General features: G+C 37.2%; 1 protein-coding gene and 1 non-coding gene across 2 annotated transcripts in view; both read left to right on the top strand.

Annotated features, from left to right (window-relative positions):
* The window catches only part of FBXL17 (F-box and leucine rich repeat protein 17), a 685,599-nt gene that overhangs the window by 143,644 nt on the left and 518,941 nt on the right, over positions 1-23,014 (top strand). The gene's annotated exons all lie outside the window — the stretch shown is intronic.
* LOC136404614 (U6 spliceosomal RNA) lies at positions 14,111-14,217 on the top strand. The gene has a single exon (XR_010751335.1). It is a non-coding gene; the product is annotated as a U6 spliceosomal RNA (small nuclear RNA).

The raw sequence follows: 23,014 nt of genomic DNA, 5'->3' as shown, positions 1-23,014 counted from the left end.
GTTCGGCACAGTAGCCCCCCTGTTTAAATAATTCAGCCAACCTATAGGAAATTTGCTGACTGCTTTCTCATCCCCAATGGCAGTTTCACCCTGCACCCTAAGGTTATGCAAGTTGGCACAAGCTTTGAAATGCATGAATCAACTGCTACCAGCCACAAACTCTTCACTCCCACCCTCCTTTTCACTTTTTATTGCCTCAAACAATCGTTTAGCCTTGCCCTGAATCAACATTAGACTAACTGGTATATGCTGCTGATGCTGGTCTTCCAGCCACAGAACTAACCATTGTGCCACTTCACTGTTTAGTAGTCACAGTTGACTTCATAGGGGCTGATCCCATTACTTCCTCTAAGATCCAGTCTTTATCCCTGATAGTTGTTGCTACAGGAGAGTGGCTAAGGCCTAGCATGTGGCTGATGTTCTTTGTCGACTTTCCTTTTTCTGATCTCATTATAATGTCTAATTTCACTTCCCTTGTAATGGCTTTTCTCTTTTTAAAGCACTACCATCAGAAGACTCACTCTGACTTTCATTGAGGAGCTATGATAAGGGCCAAAAAGTTGACAAAGCAACACAAACAGAACACTTGCACTTTTAACAGTCCAGAATGGCGTAGGTAAACGTACGGGGGACTCCAACTCCCTCACTCATATGCTGCGTTACTGTGTATTCTTAAGCTGCATGCAGCCAAACTAGTTCACACATGTAGTCCATAAGTATGACGCTAACAGCGTAAGCTGGAACACTCACGTCTCAATTTTTTAAAGTTTTTATGGGAGTGTTGTAAACTCAAAACATCATATGTCAAGACTGTTGTAACCCGAGGACCCCTGTATTATTTATAATAATTTTAATAAGACCAAGAGTTACCAAAATTTGAGCTCCTATTGTATGTCATAAGATAGTTGCTTTAGGAATATTATCTTGATCCTTAGGCAAAATTGCATGACAATTACTAAGTTTTTATGTAGGAAACTGGAGCTTTGAGTTTAAGAAACTTTTCCTGAAATACAATTGAAGAACCAGCATTGGAATCCCAGACTGTTTGACTTCAGAGCTATGACATGTCATACACACTGCATTTTACTGCCTCTGTGCTTCCCTATCTTTTTTTTTTTTTTTTTTTTTTTTTTTCATTTTTCCGAAGCTGGAAACAGGAGGCAGTCAGACAGACTCCTGCATGCGCCCGACCGGGATCCACCCGGCATGCCCACCAGGGGTCGATGCTCTGCCCCTCTGGGGCATCGCTCTGTTGCAATCAGAGCCATTCTAGCTCCTGAGGTAGAGGCCACAGAGCCATCCCCAGCGCCCGGGCCATCCTTGCTCCAATGGAGCCTTGCTGCGGGAGGGGAAGAGAGAGACAGAGAGGAAGGAGAGGGGGAGGGGTGGAGAAGCAGATGGGCGCCTCTCCTGTGTGCCCTGGCCTGGAATCGAACCCGGGACTTCTGCACGCCAGGCCGACGCTCTACCGCTGAGCCAACCAGCCAGGGCCTGTGCTTCCCTATCTTGATTACAGTAAGCAATTTGAGTGTAGAAACCATGTATTTTGCATATTTATATGCCCTGTACCTTCTTCTACATTCTTTTAACACAGTGAGTGGTTAATGTCTGTTGAATGAGTAAAAGAGGAGGAGGTTAGGTCACCCTACAAACCAGTAATTCTTTAAATAGTGTTTGTGGGATCAGCACAGGGCAGGGGTCATTGAGGCTGAGCTATATATCTTTTTACACCAATTAATAAATAATAAATGCTACATTGTAATTCAAGGATTTTTTTGAACATTTTAGGAAAAAAAATGACAGATTTACCTATTTCTTGACCTGGTGGTGGTGTAGCAGATAGATCATTGACCTGGAATTACATGGTCACTAATTTGAAACCTGAAGTTGCCAGATTGGTGTTGCTGACTTGATCCTGAGGTTGCCAGTTCGATCAAGGCACGTATGAGAAGTAAAGCACATCAGCCTGACCTGTGGTGGCGCAGTGGATAAAGCGTCGACCTGGAAATGCTGAGGTCTCCGGTTCAAAACCTGGGCTTGCTTGGTCAAGGCACATATGGGAGTTGATGCTTCCAGCTCCTCCCCCCTTCTCTCTTTCTGTCTCTCCTCTCTCTCTCTCTCTCTGTTTCTCCCTCTCCTCTCTAAAATGAATAAATTAAAAAAAAATTTAAAAGAGAAGTAAAGCACATCTAAGTGAAGCAACAACTTGATGCTTCTCTTTCTCTCTCTCCCTTCCTATTTCTGTAAAAATTTTTATGTATTTGTAAAAGGCGAAAGATTTATGCAATCTAAAGAGAAACCAGAGTTAAAAATTTATGTATTTGTTTATAAAAAAGTGAAGAGAAATAAAAGGACTAATACACATTTATCAAGCTTGACATGTGGTGGCACAGTAGATAAAGTGTTGACCTAGAATGCCGAGGTCGCTGGTTTGAAACCTCAGGCTTGCCTGGTCAAGGTGCATATGGGAGTCGATGTCCCCTTCTCTCTCTCTCTCTCTCTCTCTCTCTCTCTCCTCTCTCTAATGTGTCAGGCATTTCTTTTTTTTTTTTTTGCTTTTTTTTTTTTTTGCATTTTTTTGAAGTTGGAAACAGGGAGGCAGTCAGACAGACTCCGGCATGCGCCCGACCGGGATCCACCCAGCATGCCCACCAGGGGGCAATGCTCTGCCCATCCGGGGCATCACTCTGCCGCAATCAGAGTCATTCCAGCGCCTGAGGCAGAGGCCACAGAGCCATCCTCAGCGCCCGGGCAAACTTTGCTCCAATGGAGCCTTGGCTGTGGGAGGGGAAGAGAGAGACAGAGAGGAAGGAGATGGGGAGGGGTGGAGAAGCAGATGGGTGCTTCTTCTGTGTGCCCTGGCCAGGAATCGTACCTGGGACTCCTGCACGCCAGGCCGCCACTTTGCCACTGAGCTAACCGGCCAGGGCCTCTAATGTGTCAGACATTTCATGTGCATTATCTCAGTTGACTAAATAACAGTCATATAAATAATATTGTTACTTCTACATATTTTGCACATAGAAAAGTGAGGCTAAGATTCTGTAAATCATTTGCCCACAGAGTCAGTTCTGGTAAATAGAGGCGTTACAGTTTGCCTAACAAATCTATATCCTTCCCTCTCTGTTTTGATTTTCTGTTTCTAAACTTGATATAAAGGCATCAATAGTGAATTTAACAAACACTAATTTTTTGGGGCCTAATATTCTCTTTGAGATTTTGTCACTGTTGATTCATGCAGCTTCACTTTATTATTTTTAATTTATTTTATTTTTTTTGTGACAGAGACAGAGAGAGGCACAGATAGGGACAGACAGGAAGGAAGAGTTGAGAAGCATTAGTTTTTCTTTGTGGCACCTCATTTGTTCAGCAATTGCTTTCTCATATGTGCCTTGACCGGGGAACTACAGCAGAACAAGTGACCCCTTGCTCAAGCTAGTGACCTTGGGCTCAAGCCAGCGACCCCACCCTCAAGCTGGTGAGCCTGTGCTGAAGCCAGATGAGCCTCCCTCAAGTTGGTGACCTTGGGGTTTCTAACCTGGGTCCTCTTTGTCCCAGTTCAACGCTCTGTCCACTGTACCACTGCCTAGGCAGACTTCACTTTATTCATTTAATTTAATTTTTTTTGAAGCCATTAAAAGTACATTGAAGTACATTGTTTAAAAGGTCAAACTATGTTAGGCTCAGAGTGAAAAATGGGTGTTTCCCGCTTTGTTCCCTAGTCCTTTTCAACAGAGAGAACTACTTTCAACTTTTTGTTGTTTTCCCACTTTTATTTATCCCTAAATACCTTCATTCCTAATCCATACTACTATTTTTTGGCTTTTCAATTTTAATTACATAATGTCTTTCTGCTATGCAAGAATATAATTTAACATTCCCCCTCCTTTTCCACCACCAATTTCTGTTATCTTTTTCCCATCTTCAGTATCTTTATATCACATTAGTATGACTATATGAACTTTACAACAGAATTATATAATACACTATGTTCACTGTCTTTTTCCTTTGCATAATGTTTTTGAATTAACAACCCATCCCCCATTTGCTTAGTTTTCTTTGTACCAATTATTAATTCTTATCCTAAACTCTGATGAACTATAAATTATTTTCAGTGACTAAATAACATAATTAAGTGGTTTATTTTATTTTATTTTTATTTTGAGACCTTCTTTCTGGAATCCTAAGCCTCCTGTTTCAATTTAGATTGTTTTTGTTTCTTTTTCTGTTAGATCCTTTTTCTTGTGTCTTATTTTTATTCCCTCAAAGTTGAAGGTGATATTAATTTTTCTCTAAATGCATTAATCTGATATTTTTTCAAACTGCCTCGTAGTAAAAAGATTTTTTTCCTCATTCTGTAGCTAGATAATTTGTAAAGAAAACTATAGTGAGCTACTAGCTTGTTGAAACTTTCCCCCTCCAGTTTGGTGCTGTCAAAGATTTCAGGTTAGTTATTTACTAAATGATGAAATTCATGGAGATTTTGAGAAAGCATAGGAAATGTAACTCCTTATGTAAAAGAAGTTATGTCAATTGTAAAGCATTGTCATAGCTCTGTTTTCATTGATGTAATGGAATTATTTCAAAGAATTTTTAGTTTAAATGAAAACATCTAAATTGTAGTGTGTAAAGGCAATTATAATCTAATTTTTATATAAAGATGTCCAAGGTACAATCTAAATTTAGATTATGTGAAAAAAAAGTCTTTTTTAATTGCCTTTGGAAAAGAACCAGAATATGCTAGTTAGCTTATCTTTTATTGTTTTAAAGTGGAAGCTTTCTGTTTCTGACATTGCAGAGAAGCCTTTTTACACGAATAACCTCCTCATAAATCACTTGAAATGTCTAAGTAAGGGCCTGAATAATAATTTTTTTGAGTAGTTTACAAATGACATCTCAGTCATTAGCTACACTACTTTAGGATGATAAAAGCATTTTGCTAATATTGAGCTTCACTCAAAAGTCTTAACTTTAGATTGGCATATGCTGTTTATAGTATTGTATTTGCCTTGTTTGTTAGATGTCTTCTTTTTCCCTTAGTAAGGAAATTTACTGTTACTTAGTTTTTCAGACATCATTATAAATTGGGATAAAAATCTTGGTGGTAGATTACAGTGTTTTATACTGAGCATTATTGATCCAAAAAGACTTACAATATATTATTCTAAGGTTGTCAATTGCTAGAAAGGACTGAGGAAGGATTAAGAGACTGCATTGACAGAAGTCATCATTTTAATGACAGGCAATTTAGTTTGAGGTAACTGAAGCAGGGAAGAGTGCAATCAATCATCACAGCAAGGATTTTCACAAATGTTTACCAGTCTATAATGAATCTTGTGCAGATCAGAAAGGTCAGTTGCTAGCTTCTCTAAGAGTAATGTTTTCATATTCTAACAAAGCAATTCAAGTATTTTAAATAAACAATATGTTCATTTTCTAAAGTTCTGTGGCACAAACAGTGAAATACAAGGATTAAAAAGTTGAGAAACATTTTTAAAAATCCAGCTAATTCATTGTATCCTTGGAATTAGAAAGGTTTTCTTTCCAGTGATAGTTTCCTCAAGTGTGTGGCTAAAGAATACACAGAAAGGTTCCTGACCAGATAACTTGGTTGGCTAGAGCTTCCATGCTGAAAGACAGAGATTGTCAGTTCGATCCCCAGTCAGGATACATACCGGAACAGATCAATGTTCCTGTTGTTTCTTTCTGTCTGTCTGTCTTTAAAATCAGTAACATAAATTCTAAAAAATTTTAAAAAAGAATACATATAAAGGATACTTTAATATTGATAAAATTTACTTTTATTCTTTTCAGGTTTTTAATTTTTTAACTTTAATTGTTTTAAGTGAGAAGAGAGAAAGAGGAAATAGAGACAGTCTCTGCATATGACCCAGTGGGGATCCACATGGCAACCCTGTATGGGGTTGATGATCAAATCAACTGAGCTGTCCTCAGCGCCTGGATCCAATGCTCAGACCAACTGAGCTATCCTTAGTGCCCGAGGCCAATGCTCAAAGCAGTCAAACCAGTGGCTGTGGGAGGGGAAGAGAGAGAGAAGGAGAAGAGGGAGGGGGGAAATATGCAGATAACTGCTTCTTTTGTGGGCTTTGACTGGGAATTGAACACAGGATGTCCATACGTGGGGCTGACACTCTATTCACTGAACCAACTGATCAGGGCCTGTTTTTAAGTTTTAATAAGAGTGTTAAACATTTTATATTTAACATCTTTTTAAATTGTTTTCTCATGATTTTCCTTGAAGGGGAAATCTACATGCCATGTATAAATTTCTTTCTGCCCAGGTTCCCCCTTGGCTCTGGGCTAGTAAGTGTGGAGGAGTGCTGAGTTGGGATATTAGAGCTGGCGAGTAAAGAAGTGAGGCTATGTGTAGCGCATTGTCATGGCCAGGACTACTTCTGGAATTATCTGTTGAAGCTTTAGAGTTAGTTTTCAGTTTAAATTTAGGCTATATTCTTTAATGGATAGGTTATTTAATCAAGAGTCATAAATCTTTTTTTATCTCCATTTCCTTTTTTGTAGAATGGGAGTACTAATACCTTGCCCATGTGGTGGTTGTAAGGATTAATCTCACAGTTCTTGTAGTGCATTATAGTCTTAAAACAAAATAGCACTTAAAAGATATTAGTTCGTCCCTCTTCCCCATCTCTCCTGTCTGAGAGCAAAGGTAGTAAAACAGCTGATCTCTTTAATAGCAATAGTGGTAGTAGATGAGAGGCATGGCTCCTATTTTACATTCCAATGAAAATATACTCAGGGTATGTTACAGTAGGCTTACCATAGGCCAAGGCCGCCTAGAAGGTCAAAATTGTGCTGTTTTTGAAAAATTGTTTTAATGGTTTTGTGTAACTTCTGATTTAAATTACTAATCCTCTTTTTCTCAACTAAAACAACAAAATATGTGATATGGCTATTTATTTGACCACATGATTTATTGGAGTCTATTGTCATAGGCTCTACCTCAGTAAACCAGATTTCTCATTGTAGTACTTCTGTGGTGAAAAAAGGATCCTTGTTGTCTAATTTATGAGTTACACATTTGCATTTCTTTCACCATTCATAGAAAGTAATCTTAAAGGTAGTTAAGTTAGATATATTTATAAAGGTCATTAAATTATATATGTAGAATTCTGAGTGTGGTGATAATTATTGTGGATAATTATCTACAGTGTTCATACTGATGAGGAGCTCTGGTTTGGGGGTTATCTTGGTAAACCTAGATTTTAATAATGAATTGGTCACTTCCCTTTTGTGGACTTGCAGTTGTTTAAACTTGCTGCTGCTCAATTTTCTTATATCCTAAATCAAGATAATAATAGTACTGAATTGGTGGTTGTATGTTTCATTAAAGATAAAATTTTATCACAAAATTAGGGGATATTTCACAATGAATATGAAGTGATAAAAAAAGAAGCATTTTCTTTTTTTATTATTAAACAAGAACATCAGAATACCAAACAAGTCAAAGAAAGTTGTTCAATTATGCAAATGAGATGCAAAACCAACTTATAATTTATTGGTGAAAATGCACTATACAAAAGGCTGAAAGTACTGGAGTATCTGCACATTCCCTGATCTTAAAAGTGCACATCCTGCAATTTTCCAGCCCTTGTAATGACCCTGCAATACAATTTGCCCTAATGCAAAGCCTCGAGAGCCATAGGTTATCTTGAAGCTGGTCAAACACAAATGACAGGACAACAGCACTTGGAACATCCCAAATCGCGATTAGGAGACTCTGGAATCACTTTCAAGAGACTGACATAGTATGAAGACTAGAACAGAGTCGCTGATCTGCCACAACAGCAAGAGATGACTGCTACTTGACCTTATTGGCAGGAAGGAACAGGCGGAGCAATGTAACAGAGCTGCAGGGACAGTCTCTTACTGCCACTAGACGATGGATATGCACCTAGACCGAAATTGGCTCCATCATGTTGGACTGCATGCCCGGTGATCAATGGTATGCATTCCATTATCTGCTGAACACCATAGAACCTGGAGAAGGTGGGCTGGTGAGCATCGTCATTGGACCCGTGTTGAGTCATCAACTGTCCTCTTCTCTGATGAGTCATGGTTCAGTCTGCAGCCTGACAATCATAATGTCCTGATCTGGTGTGAATGAGGAACACTGGAGAATCCACGTTTAATGAAAGAAAAGGACTCCTTCGGTGATGGTAGAATCATGGTGTGGGCTGGCATCAGCATTGGTGGTCATACCAACCTCCACATCATCAGAAACAGATCGCTGACTACTGTCAGTTATCGAGATGAGGTCCTGAACCCTATAGTGGTACCCTATGCAAGAGCAGCTGGAAACAACTTTTCTTTTCATGGATGATAATGCAAGGCCCCACCAGGTGTATCTTGTCAACAACATGCTTCAGGAGGCAGGAATCAAACACATGGACTGGCCTTCATATTCTCCAGACCTGAATCCCATTGACCATGCTTGGGATGCACTGGGAAGACATCTGGGAAACCATCCAATGCCTCTCATAACACTTCTTGAGCTGGAAGTTGCCCTGTAGCAAGAGTGTCAGAGGATCCCACAAGAACTGCTGGACATTCTGATTCCGTCCATGCCCATTGCTGTCAGTGTGTTTTGGCAGTCTTGGGTGACCATACCCCCTACTGAACAGTCAATGTGTGGCACTCTGGTCCAGTATGACATGCTTTTGTTCACCCCCACCAATATGTTACTTGCTCGTCAATCACAATGATTGATTGCATCTCATTTTCATAATCAAACAACTTTCTTTGACTTGTCATTTGCTTTTCTGATGTTCTTGTTTAATAAAAAAAATCAAATGCTTTTTTTTATCGCTTCATATTCATTTTGTAATATCCTCTAATTTTTTGAGCAGTGTATATGCATCCTGAGACAGAAGAACAAAGTTGGAATCATCATGCTCTCTGATTTCAAACTATGTTACAAACTTGTAGTATTCAAAACATTTTTGTACTGGCATAAAAACAGACATATAAATCTATGGAACAGAATAGAGAGCCCAGAAAGAAACCCATGTCTGTATACATGGTCAATTAACATATGACAAAGGAGCCAAGAATATATGATACAATGGTGAAAGGACAGTCTTTCCAACAAATGGTTTTGGTGAAACTGGACCACTGTCTTATACCATACACACAAATTAACTCAAAATGGATAAAGTATTGAACATCAGTCCTGAAACCATAAAACCCCTGAAGGAAACAAGGTAAAGTTCTTTGACATTGATCTTGTGTGATTTTTTTTTGGACTTGACCCCAAAGCAGAGGCAACAGAGGCAAAAATAATCAAGTGGGACTATACCAAACTAAAATGCTCTGTATAGTGAAGGAAACCATCCATGAAATGAAAAGGCAACCTACTAATAGGAGGAAATATTTGCATATCAGATATTTGAAAAGGAGTTAATATCCAAAATATATAAAGCACTCATACAACTCACTAGCAAAAAACAAAAAATAAACCCCAATTTGATTAAACAATGGACAAAGGACCTGAATAGATCTTTTCCAAAAGAGGACATAGAGATGGCCAACAGGTACATGAAAAAATAATCGACATCATTAATCTTCAGGGAAATGCAAATCAAAACACAATAGGATATTACCTCATACCTGTTAGAATAGTTATCCAAAAGAGAAGACATAAGGAATGTTGGTAAGGATGTGGAGAAAAGGAGACTGTTGTATTGTTGGGAGCATGAATTGTAGCCACTATTGAAAACAATATGAAGGTTCCTCAAAAAAATAAAAAAGAACTATTTACCATATGATCCAGCAATTCCACATTTTGGTATTTATCCAAAGGGAACAAAAACACTAATTAGAAAAGATGTATGCATTCCCTTGTTTATTCAATGCAACATTATTTACAGTAGCCATTCAACCTTCACAATGAACCTCTGAAGTTCTTGCTATTATTAGCTACATTTCATAGATGGAGAAACTGAGGCACAGAGAGATTAATTTGCTTAAGGTCACTAGGTTATAATTGGTGGGGAGCCAAAAACCCATGTTCTGGAGATCTGTGGAGAGTTCTTAATTTATGCTTCATCACTAATTCTCTTAATGAGTCCTTGGAAAGTTTTTTCCACTGGGTCAAAGGAACTTTATGAAATATTAAGGTGCCACAAATAGATACATGGTGAAACCTTGCATTTATTACTGAGTCTCTAAGCATGTTATTTCGTAGTTGTCTCATAGTTATCCATTGGCAGTTATATCCCAACTCATAAACCTCGTACCAGTCCACAGATCTGTTGTCAAGAAATTGACTGTAAAAATAGTTTTCTTCAGGTTAGAGGCCCATCCTTCATAGTGTGTGGGCTGTAGTGCCTTTTGTTTTTTTTTTTGAGTTTGAATCTTAAGTTGTAATGAATAAAGAGAATTTTATGGCTTGGCCAGGTGTCAGGGATACAGCAGCTATTGTAACCTGCTTTGTTCTTTGTGCATGTGTTTGAGTGTGTGTGTATTCCTCTACCTCCTATCAGATTACTGAATGATTAGAGGAAGAATAGAAAAAGCATAGTAGAGCCAAGACATATTTCATGGAGTGTTGGCTTTGGAGCAGCTTCTCTCCTTCAGAGCAAGTGCTCCTTACTTCAGCAGTGATCCTTTTGCAGCCGAGCTTAGGGCCTGGAACTTAGAAGGTGCTTAATAAATGTGTGATAAATAAATATAAATGAATGGATGAAATAAATGTTCTCTTTGGCTTGCAGCTTTCTTTTCTGATCACGAACAGATTTTCAGTGGAAAGTGGGGGAAGGAGAAGTGGCTCCTACACATAAATGTGACTTGGACATCTGTAGAATTAGTAGAGAAGATAGACCTTAAACAGCAATGGAAGAACCTTAAGTTTTAGTGGTTTATTTCAATGGTTCTCTAGACTTCAGGTGTCATGATTTCTATATGATTTGCTTAGTTATAGGTACTGATTTTTATTAACTATGTTCTTACCTGTTACTATTATTGTTTTTTACATTGTCCGTTATCAGCAAATCACTTGTCTTCATCATTGCTACTCACTCCAGCTTGGATGTAATTATTGGAAAGAGAGGAGCATGCATGTGCATAGTAGGGTGGGTTGGAGAGGGATGAGTATCAATAATAAATATACTGAGGGGTGAATTTCAGCCATCTTTTTTTTTTTTTTTTTTTTGAGAGTGAGAGAGAGGGACATACAGGGATAGACAGACAGGAAGGGAGAGAGATGAGAGGCATCAACTCATAGTTGCAACACCTTAGTTGTTCACTGATTACTTTCTCATATGTGCCTTGACCAGGGGACTCCAACTGAGCCAGTGGCTCCTTGTTCAAGCCTTTGGGCTCACGCTAGTGACCATGGGGTCATGTGTATGATCCCATGCTCAAGGTGACGACCTCAGGATTTTGAACTTGGGTCCTCAGCATCTCAGGCCAAAGTGCTATCCAGTGCACTACAGGCCAAAGCTCTCTCCAGTGCACAACAGGCAGCAATTTATTGTTCTTTATTTTATGTGATTTCCCTCTTCTAGTAATATTAAAAGGGGGTATGAGAGAAATAATTTAATCAAATATTAACTAGAACTTTCTATAAACTTTATACTGAGAGATGAAGTTTTAAATAGCATTTATTCTCAAGGCTTATGGCTAATGAATGCTCTGTTCCTTGGTATTAGTAGATAAAAGAACCTTGGGAACATATAGTTTTTAAAAACAGTTCATCTAAAGTTCTACTCCTTTTTATTACCATGACTGTTAAATGCATGACTTAACTGTATTTGGAAATGTGCTAGGGATGCACCCTCATCCCAACCTACCACTGGAATTGAGTTAGAGAAGACCGTTATTATTTTATTGTACGGTGTCTACAGATATAGAGAGTTTCTCACTATTTAAAGCTCCCTTTCCATTCTTAAGAGCTTCTACTGTTTTCTTAGAATCTAACCCTTTATATGATACCGTGCCTAGCATTCGTCCTTTTCACTTTTCGTTGATGTCTTTCTTCTAGGTGCTTGGAGGTTGTTTACTTCGTTAATTTTTTTTTTTTTTACATTTCTATTTAGTGATTTTAGAGGGATGGAGGGTGAGAATGAGAGAGAGAGAGAGAGAGAGAGAGAGAGAGGGAGAGAGAAACATCGTTTTGTTGCTCTACTTATTTATGTATTCATTGGTTGATTCTTGTAAGTGCCCTGACTGGAATTGAACCTGCAACCTTGGCTTATGTGGATGATGCTCTAATCAACTGAGCTGTGTGTCCAGGGATAAGGTCTTTTTTTAAAGTTAAATCATTGGGATGACATTGGTTAATAAGATTATATAGGTTTCAAGTGTATATTTCCATGATATGTGATCTGTTGTATATTGCATTGCATGCCATCACCCAAAGTCATATCATTTTCCCCATTTCTAAAGATTTCATCTAACATTATTCTTTCAATATCTGCTTGTGGCAATACTATTATAGTGCTAGAGATTCACAGATAAATGCTCCTCTTTTTTGGGAGATCTTAGTCTGTGTGGGTGTTGGAAACAGGATGAGGGAGAGTGAGAGGAGATCCAGTAGCCATATTTTCATATTCTTGTTTCACCTCAGATAGCCAAATGTGTGTAGAATCAAGATTCTCCTTTTGTGTACCAGCTTTGTGATCATGTGGGTCAGTACTGATATGATATATAAATAAAAAAGAAGGAATTTGGTGAAGTAGGGATGAATAGGCAGATCACAGAGGATTTTTAGGACAGTTAAAATAATCTGTATGATACCTTGTGCAAATGCACAGAATGTACAAGTAGCAAGAGTAAACTTTCAGGTGAACTGGGGACTTTGGGTGACTATGGTGTATCAGTGCAGGTTCATCAGTTGTAGCACATGTACCACTCTAGTGGGGCGTGTTGATTATGGGGGAGGCTATGCATGTGTGGGGGCAGGAATGACTTGTGAAATCTCTGTACCTTCTTTTCAATTTTACTGTGAACCTAAATCTGTTCTTAAAAAGAAAAATTTTACAAAAATTGAAGGAAGTCACACAATTATTCATCTATATCCAGTATATCTAAGTTTGATGAAGTTAGAGCTATTGGGTACATTATTATTATTATTTTTTCTTTTTTTTATTCTTTCTTTTGAAGCTGGAAACGGGGAGAGACAGTCAGACAGACTCCCGCATTCGCCTGACTGGGATCCACCGGGCACGCCCACCAGGGGCGATGCTCTGCCCACCAGGGGGCGATGCTCTGCCCCTCCGGGGCGTTGCTCTGTTGCGACCAGAGCCACTCTAGCGCCTGGGGCAGAGGCCAAGGAGCCATTCCCAGCGCCCGGGCTATTTTTGCTCCAATGGAGCCTTGGCTGCGGGAGGGGAAGAGAGAGACAGAGAGGAAGGAGGGGGGGGGGTGGAGAAGCAAATGGGCGCTTCTCCCATGTGCCCTGGCCGGGAATCGAACCCGGGTCCCCCGCACGCCAGGCCGACGCTCTACCGCTGAGCCAACCAGCCAGGGCCTATTGGGTACATTATTTACATCAAATTCTTCAGATTATTTCTCTCTCAAATTAATTTAAAATAATGGTTTTAATACTTTTGCTCTGATTTCATGCACACTCAAGAGTGAAAGCTTTCATTACAGTATAAGGAAATACACATTCCAAGATAACTTAATTCATATTATCAATTTTAAAGTCTTTTAATTAAAAATCTATAAAAGATGTAGTAATTGATATAAACCTCTTTGAGTCGTGTTTTTATGTCTTTAAAGAAAGTGAATTTCTCTTCTTTACCATTTTCCTGGAGTTAAATTCTAGCTTTTTAGTTTGATACTTAAAAATAAATTCAACATAGTTCTGATTGAACAGTTTATCAGGGAAGGAGTGAAGAATCAGGCTCTCTGAAATGACTGAAGTATTGTGCCAAGTGCCCGATGCATCTCAGAAGAAAAACATGAGAATTTATATAATCTAGATTTCTGGTCCTTTTCTAATAACGTTGAACCAGAGCCATTTCATAGTTACAGATTTGCTTTCAAACCTTATATTTTGAGATAAAGTGCTATTAAAGTAAAAAAGGGAAAGTGCTAAGTAAATTTATATATGAAAGCCATGGTGCTTGTGCTTGCTTCGGCAGCACATATACTAAAATTGGAACAATACAGAGAAGATTAGCATGGCCCTTGCACAAGGATGACACGCAAATTCGTGAAGCATTCCATTAAAAATAAAAAAGCCATGGTGCTTTTGTGCTTGTGTGCATACACACACACCTCACTCCATTAAAATTGTTGCCTCTTTGGAATAACATGAAAATAGAAATGTCATTTATTTATGATTTACCGATGAGCTGCCTATCCAAGTTTTCCAGGTTTCCCCCCATCATCTGCCTACCTCCTATCTGTAAAGCTCCGGATTTTCTTTCTTGTTACCAACACTCTAGAGGGTGGAACGTGTCTAGGACACACAATAAATTAGCCAACTTTGTACCTTTTTAGCAGGTATCAAATGAAGAACCAAAATGAATTGGGAATTATCTTTGGCATATAATTGTTTATGCTATCCCTATTTATCATTATAATGTTGATTTAAAAAAAATAAAATTTAGAGCCCTGGCCAGATGGCTTTGTTGATGTGAACATTGTCCTGATGCACAGAGATTGCTGGTTTGATCCCCAGTCTGGGCACATGCAGGAGCTGATTTGTGTTCCTGTCTCTCTCTCCCCCTTTCTTTCACTCTAAAATCAATCAATAAAAATTTTTAGAAAACGTATTTGAAACAAAAAGGACACGGTTATTGGTTTTTGATAACATCTTAGAGTTTTCCACTCAAGTGTTATTTTCTAATATAATTCTACCTAGTAGAGCAGCCCTAGTCATTTTTTATCCTCTCATTCAACTTCATCAGTCTTTATAGATTTATTTATTCATACACCTATATATCCACCTGTATAATATGTTTGTCTTTTTGTTTAGATGACAAGTACTGTGATGGGTTATATTTACTCTAGCAAAGTGCCTGCCCCAGAGCAGGTACAAAATATTTGTTGAATAAACAATAGTTAGGGAAGACAATTTTCTTCATTTTATGGAAATGCAAATTAATTATGAAAGATAACATTATCAAGGTTACATTACTATTAGTAGGAGTAGGATTAAGTAACACCCTGAATCTTATAATGCACATCTTGAATATTGACAATAAACATAATTAAAAATTTAAACCATTTGAATTTGTTAATCTCTACAAGTTGAATACTTTGTGGTTATTTATCATGTCATGGTGATATTTTTAAAATTTGTGTCCAGTAGTAAAAATTTGGTTGGTTTTATAAATGTGTTCTAAAGCATGCTTGGAAATACTGTCTTTTGCTACGTTTGGGTAAAACCTTCTGACACACCCCCTCCTTCATCCATTGTGCCTATCTAACTCCTGCCTGTGGTAACCACCAATTTGTTCTCTTTATTGATGAGCTTGTTTTTTTCCCCTCCCTCTTTGGAGAAGCTTGTGCATAGATGTTTTATAAATGTTAGATTTTTTTGTTATGTATTAACAGAGAACTCTACTGAAAATAATAATTTAAAATATTTAGATATTTGTGTGTTAATTTAGAAACTTTAGAATAACAGTAAAGTGAACATTTTAGAAATCCAAACTAAAAAATATTTTCAAGGTGGCATTTGCAAGTGTTATCTAATAAATTTATAGTTCTTACCAAACTAGAAAAAGAAGATAAAATGTATACATTATTCAAAATTTTCTAGAAATACTTTGAATATACAAATGTAAGCACCTCTAGATGTTTGATATTTAGACTGTATAATATAATGCCAAAATATGCAAAGTATTGATAATAGCATTAGTTTTTATTAAGACAATTATTCATTATTTTAACCCAGAGAAACAGGTTTCCTAATGCCAGCTGGATTTTTAATGATTCCTTAAATAATTTTTATTGATATTTGTGATTGAAAAATTCTTTTTTTTTTTCATTCATCAAACATTTATTGAATATTTGCCAAAATTGTGCTACTTTCTGGTAACACAAAAATCTTTTTTTTTAATAATTTTATTTTTAATGGGGCAACATCAATAAATCAGGATACATATATTCAAAGATAACAAGTCCAGGTTATCTTGTTGTTCAATTATGTTGCATACCCATCACCCAAAGTCAGATTGTCCTCTGTCACCTTCTATCTAGTTTTCTTTGTGCCCCTCCCCCTCCCCCTTTCCCTCTCCCTTTCCCCCCTCCCCCCGTAACCACCACACTCTTATCAATGTCTCTTAGTCTCACTTTTATGTCCCACCTACGTATGGAATAATGCAGTTCCTATTTTTTTCTGATTTACTTATTTCACTTCGTATAATGTTACCAAGATCCCACCATTTTGCTGTAAATGATCCGATGTCATCATTTCTTATGGCTGAGTAGTATTCCATAGTGTATATGTGCCACATCTTCTTTATCCAGTCATCTATTGACGGGCTTTTTGGTTGTTTTCATGTCCTGGCCACTGTGAACAATGCTGCAATGAACATGGGGCTGCATGTGTCTTTACGTATCAATGTTTCTGAGTTTTTGGGGTATATACCCAGTAGAGGGATTGCTGGGTCATAAGGTAGTTCTATTTTCAGTTTTTTGAGGAACCACCATACTTTCTTCCATAATGGTTGTACTACTTTACATTCCCACCAACAGTGTATGAGGGTTCCTTTTTCTTCACAGCCTCTCCAACATTTGCTATTACCTGTCTTGTTAATAAAAGTATTATGCTAGACTTTTAAAAAGTTTACTAATATCTTAATGTTAAATATTTTAATAGTGAAAAACTGCCTTTTTATACACATTTTTTGTGGGAATCTTAAATAGTTGCCACTTATTATGCTATAAAATAAATCTAAGTTGCCCAACTATTAGAGTTATTAAACATTATTTTCAAGTTTTCAAACATTAAAGTTAGAAAGTAATACCTGTCAATAGTTGCATCTTACTTAAAGCTACAGTGTGAGATTTCAAGCAAATTTTGGTTCTTATTTTTAAATCTTGAAAAGATTCATATTTTTTAAAAAATATTTTATTCATTGATTATAGAGAGAAAAGAGAGAAAGGGAGAGAAAGGGACGGAGGAGCGGGAAGCATCCACTCATAGTATGTACAGGTAGTTGCTTCTTGTATGTGCCTTGACCCAGTAAGCTCGGGGTTTCAAAACACCAACCTCGGCCTGACCTGTGGTGGCGTAGTGGATAAAGCGTCGACCTGGAAATGCTGAGGTTGCCGGTTCGAAACCCTGGGCTTGCCTGGTCAAGGCACATATGGGAGTTGATGCTTCCAGCTCCTTCCCCCCTTCTCTCTCTCTGTCTCTCCTCTCCCTCTCTCTCTCTCTGTCTCTCCCTCTCCTCTCTAAAATGAATAAATTTAAAAAAAAAACAAAAAAACAAACAAAACCCCCCCCCCACCAACCTCAACATTCCAAGTCAGTGTTTTATCCACTGCACCATCACAGGTTAGGTGAAAAGATTCATATATTTTTTTTTATCTATGCCTCAATTATACCACACTAATCTATCAAATTCTAAAGTTTTGAAACTTAAAACTCTGTGAGAGAAAGTTAGAGCATAACTAAGTATCTATATATGAAGGAAAACATTGCATTTCTGTTGAAGTTAAACTTAATTTCAGTATTGAACCTGCTGCTTAAAGTCTGATGAGCAGTATACAGGCATCTCTTAAAAGTTTGTTAAAGATCAGAATCATCATTGTAATAAGATGTGATGTGTATGCACCTTAAAATTTGAAATGCTCTGGTTTAGAGTAATCTGATAAGCAAAAATGAAAACATTGCCTGGCTCTAAGGTTATTAAATATTGTTTTTCAGATATCTTTTTTTTTAGGATTTTTCTTATTACTAATTTTAATGGGGTGACATTGATAAATCAGGATACATATGTTCAGAGAAAACAAGTCTAGGTTATTTTGACATTTGATTATGCTGCATTCCCATCACCCAAAGTCCAATTGTCTTCTGTCACCTTCTAACTGATTTTCTTTGTGCCCCTCCCCTGCCCCAACTCCCTCCCCCTCCTATCCCCCCCCCCCCATAACCACCACACTCTTGTCCATGTCTCTGAGTCTCTTTTTTATGTCCCACCGATGTATGGAATCATATAGTTCTTAATTTTTTCTGATTTACTAATTTCGCTCAGTATAATGTGTTATCAAGGTCCATCCATGTTGTTGTAAATGATCCGACGTCATCATTTCTTATGGCTGAGTAGTATTCCATAGTATATATGTACCAAAGCTTTTTAATCCACTTGTCCACTGATGGACACTTGGACTCTTTCCAGATCTTCGCTATTGTGAACAATGCTGCCATAAACATGGGGGTGTTCTTGGGGTATATTCCTAAAAGTGGGATAGCTGGGTCAAAAGGCAGTTCGATTTTCAGTTTTTTGAGGAATCTCCATACTGTTTTCCACAGTAGCTGCACCAGTCTGCATTCCCACCAGCAGTGCAGGAGCGTTCCTTTTTCTCCACATCCTTGCCAGCACTTATTCTGTGTTTTGTTGATGAACGCCATTCTGACTGGTGTGAGGTGATATCTCATTGTGGTTTTAATTTGCATTTCTCTAATGATTAGTGATGTTGAGCATTTTTTTATATGCCTATTGGCCATCTGTATGTCCTCTTGGAGAAGTGTCTATTCATTTCTTTCACCCATTTTTTTTATTGGATTGTTTGTCTTCCTGGTATTGAGTTTTACAAGTTCTTTATAAATTTTGGTTATTAAGCCCTTATCAGACGTATTGTCGAATATGTTCTCCCATTGTGTAGTTTGTCTTTTTATTCTGCTCCTGTTGTCTTTAGCTGAGCAAAACCTTTTTAGTTTGATATAGTTCCATTTGTTTATCCTGTCTTTTATTTCACTTGCCCGTGGAGATAAGTAGGCAAATATATTGCTGCGAGAGATGTCAGAGATCTTACTGACTATGTTTTCTTCTAAGAGGCTTATGGTTTTACTGCTTACATTTAAGTCTTTTATCCATTTTGAGTTTATTTTTGTGAATGGTGTAAGTTGGTGGTCTAGTTCCATTTTTTTGCAGGTAGCTGTCCAATTTTCCCAACACCATTTGTTGAAGAGACTGTCTTTACTCCATTGTATGCTCTTACTTCCTTTGTCAAATATCAGTTGTCCATAGAGGTGTGGTTTTATTTCTGGGTTCTCTGTTCTGTTCCATTGATCTATATGCCTGTTCTTATGCCAGTACCAGGCTGTTTTGAGTACAATGGCCTTGTAGTATAACTTGATATCAGGAAGTGTGATACCTCCCACTTTATTCTTCCTTTTCAAGATTGCTGAGGCTCTTTGTGTTCTCTTTTGGTTCCATATAAAATTTTGGAATATGTGTTCTATATCTTTGAAGTATGTCGTTGGTATTTTAATTGGTATTGCATTGAATTTATAAATTGCTTTGGGTAATATAGACATTTTAATGATGTTTATTCTTCCTAACCATGAGCACAGTATATGCTTCCACTTGTTTGTATCTTCCCTGATTTCTTTTATCAATGTTTTATAATTTTTCGAGTCCAAGTCTTTAATCTCCTGGTTAAATTTATTCCTAGGTACTTTATTTTTTTGGTTGCAGTGGTGAAGGGGATTGCTTTCTTAATTTCTCTTTCTGACAGTTTATTGTTAGTATATAAAAGTGCTTCTGATTCTGAGTATTAATTTTATATCTTGCCACCTTGCTGAATTCATTTATCAGGTCCAGTAGTTTTTTGACTGAGACTTTATTATTTTCTATATACAATATCATATCATCTGCAAATAATAATAGTTTTACTTTTTCTTTTCCAATTTGGATGCCTTTTATTTCTTTTTCTCGTCTGATTGCTGTGGCTAGGACTTTCAGAACTATGTTGAATAAGAGTGGTGAAAGGGGGCACCCGTGCCTTGTTCCTGATCTTAAGGGGATTGCTTTTTATTTTTGTCCATTAAGTATGATGTTGGCTGTGGGTTTGTCATAAATGGCCTTTATCGTGTTGTTGAGGTATGTTCCCTGTATTCCTACTTTGCTGAGAGTTTTGATCATGAATGGGTGCTGGCTTTTATCAAATGCTTTTTCTGCATCTATTGAATTTATCATGTGGTTTTTCTCCTTCCTTTTGTTTATGTGATGAATCACATTGATGGATTTGCGAATACTGTACCAGCCTTGCCTCCCAAGAATAAATCCCACTTGATCTTGGTGTATGATTTTTTTTCATGTATTGTTGGATCCGGTTTGCTAATATTTTGTTGAGGATTTTAGCATCCAAATTCATCAGGGATATTGGCCTATAATTTTCTTTCTTTGTGTTGTCTTTCCCTGGTTTTGGAATCAGGATTATGCTTGCTTCATAAAAGGAACTTGGAAGTCTTCCTTCCTCTTGAATTTTTTGAAATAGCTTGAGAAGGATAGGAGTTAATTCTTCCTTGAATATTTGGTAGAATTCACTTGTGAAGCCATCAGACCCAGGACTTTTCTTTGTTGGGAGTTTTTTGATAACTGTTTCGATCTCATTTGTTGCAATTGGTCAGTTTAGGTTTTCTGATTCTTCCAGATTGAATTTTGGACGATTATATGTTTCAAGGAATTTGTCCATTTCATCTAGGTTGTCTAGTTTTTTGGCATACTGTTCTTCATAGTATTTTTTTACAATATTTTGTATTTCTGTTGTGTCAGTTGTTATTTCTCCACTCTTGTTTCTAATTTTATTTATTTGAGTCCTCTCTCTTTTTTTCTTGGTGAGTCTGGTTAAAGGTTCATCGATCTTGTTTACCTTTTCAAAGAACCACTTCCTGGTTTTATTGATCCTCTGTATTGTTTTTTTAGCCTCTATGTCATTTATTTCCACTCTATTCTTTATTATTTCCTTCCTTCTACTAGCTCTGGGCTTTACTTGCTGTTCTTTTTCTAGTTCTTTTAGAGGCAGGGTCAAATTGTTTATTTGAACTTTTTTTAGCTTCTGAAGGTATCCTGTAGTGCTATGAACTTCCCTCTCAGGACTGCTTTGCTGTGTCCCTTAAATTTGAGTTGATGTATGCTCATTATCGTTTGTTTCTAGTAATTTTTTTATTTCTTCTTTGATCTCATTGTAAACTCATTTGTTATTTAATATCATGCTATTTAGTTTCCAAATGTTTGAGTACTTTTTAGTTTTTCTGTTGTGCTTGATTTCTTTTTTCATGCCATTGTTATCATAGAAAGTGCTCGATATGTTTCAATCTTCTTAAATTTGTTGAGACCACTTTTGTGCCCTAATATATGGTCTATCCTTGAAAATGTACCATGGGCACTTGAAAAGAATGTATATTCTGCTGCTTTGGGGTGAAAGGTTCTGAAGATACCTATTAAATTGAGTTGATCTAGTGTGTCCTTTAAGTCTGCTGTTTCTTTGTTAATTTTCTTTCTTGAGGATCTATCTAGTGATGTTAGTGGGGTATTGAAATCCCCTACTATTGTAGTATTGCTGTTGATCTCACCCTTTGAATCCATCAAAGTCTATTTTATATATTTATGTGCTTCTATATTAGGTGAGTAGATATTTATAATGGTTATATCTTCCTGTTGGATTACTCCCTTTATCATCATGTAATGAACTTCTTTATCTCTTACTATAGCCTTTGTTTTAAAGTCCATTTTGTCTGATATAAGCATTGCTACCCCAGTTTTTTTTTTTCATTTCCATTTGCATGAAATATTTTTTTTCATCCTTTTATCTTTAGTCTGTGTGCCTCTTTTCTTTTAAGGTGTGTCTCTTGTAGACAGCATATGTATGGGTCCTGTTTTCTTATCCACGCTGCTACCCTACCTATATCTTTTGATCGGATCATTTAAACCATTTACATTTAAGGTTATTATTGATATGTAGTTGTTCATTGCCATTTTATTCATTACAACAGTATTCCTCTTTTGCTATGTTCTTTTTCCCCTTTGATCTGTTTACAACAGGCCCCTTAGCATTTCTTGCAGCCTTGGTTTGGTTGTAGTGAGTTCCTTAAGTTTTTTTTTGTCTGGAAAGCTTTTTATTTCTCCTTCAATTTTAAATGATAGCCTTGCTGGATAAAGTAGTTTTGGTTGTAGGTTCTTGTTCTGCATTACTTTGAATATTTCTTGCCATTCCCTTCTGGTCTCAAGTGTTTCTGTTGAGAAGTCAGAAGTCATCCTTATGGGGGCTCCTTTGTAGGTGATAGTCTTTTTTCTCCAGCAGCTTTTAATATTTTCTCTTTATCACTTAGCTTTGGTATTTTAATTATGATGTGTCTTGGTGTAGATTTCCTTTGATTTCTCTTTAATGGAGTTCTCTGTGCTTGAACATGTGAGATGTTTTTCTGCCTTAATTTAGGGAAGTTTTCAGCTATAATATATTTGAACAAAGTCTCTATTCCTTGTTCTTTCTCTTCTTTTTCAGGAACCCCTGTGATGCGGATGTTATTTCTCTTCATGTTGTCACTGAGCTCTCTTAGAGTTTCCTCAGACTTTTTGAGTCCCTTTGCTCTGCTTCCATGCCTTCATTTATCTTGTCCTCTAACTCACTGATTTGATTCTCAGCTTCATCCATCCTGCTTTTAATTTCTTTCATTCTGCTCTTTATTTCTGATATTGTATTTTTCATTTCGGACTGATTCTTTTTTATTATTTCAATGTCCTTTTTTATATTTGCTATCTCTTTATTTAGGTTTTTGTAATGACCATCTATTGTTGTTCTAAGATCTTTGAGCATCCTAACTATCATTACTTTAAACTCTCCATCTGGTAATTTGGTTATATCTGACTCATTCAGGTCCTTTTCTGGGGATTTCTCTTGATTCATTTGTGTTGTATTTCTCTGCTTCCCATTTTGTCTGTGTAAAATAAGGTTTTGTCTACTGGAGTCCACTGGGTGTGGCCTCTGTGTTCCCTAGGTGTAGTCTGTAGGCCCACCACCCCCTCTGCTGCTGCTGCCTAGGGTGTTCGGGTATGGGGTTCCTGGC

This window comes from Saccopteryx leptura, chromosome 4, assembly GCF_036850995.1.
Source record: "Saccopteryx leptura isolate mSacLep1 chromosome 4, mSacLep1_pri_phased_curated, whole genome shotgun sequence".
NCBI classification, from domain to species: Eukaryota; Metazoa; Chordata; class Mammalia; order Chiroptera; family Emballonuridae; genus Saccopteryx; species Saccopteryx leptura.
Note: the sequence above shows the minus strand (reverse complement) of the source record. Positions and strands in the feature narration are given on the sequence as shown.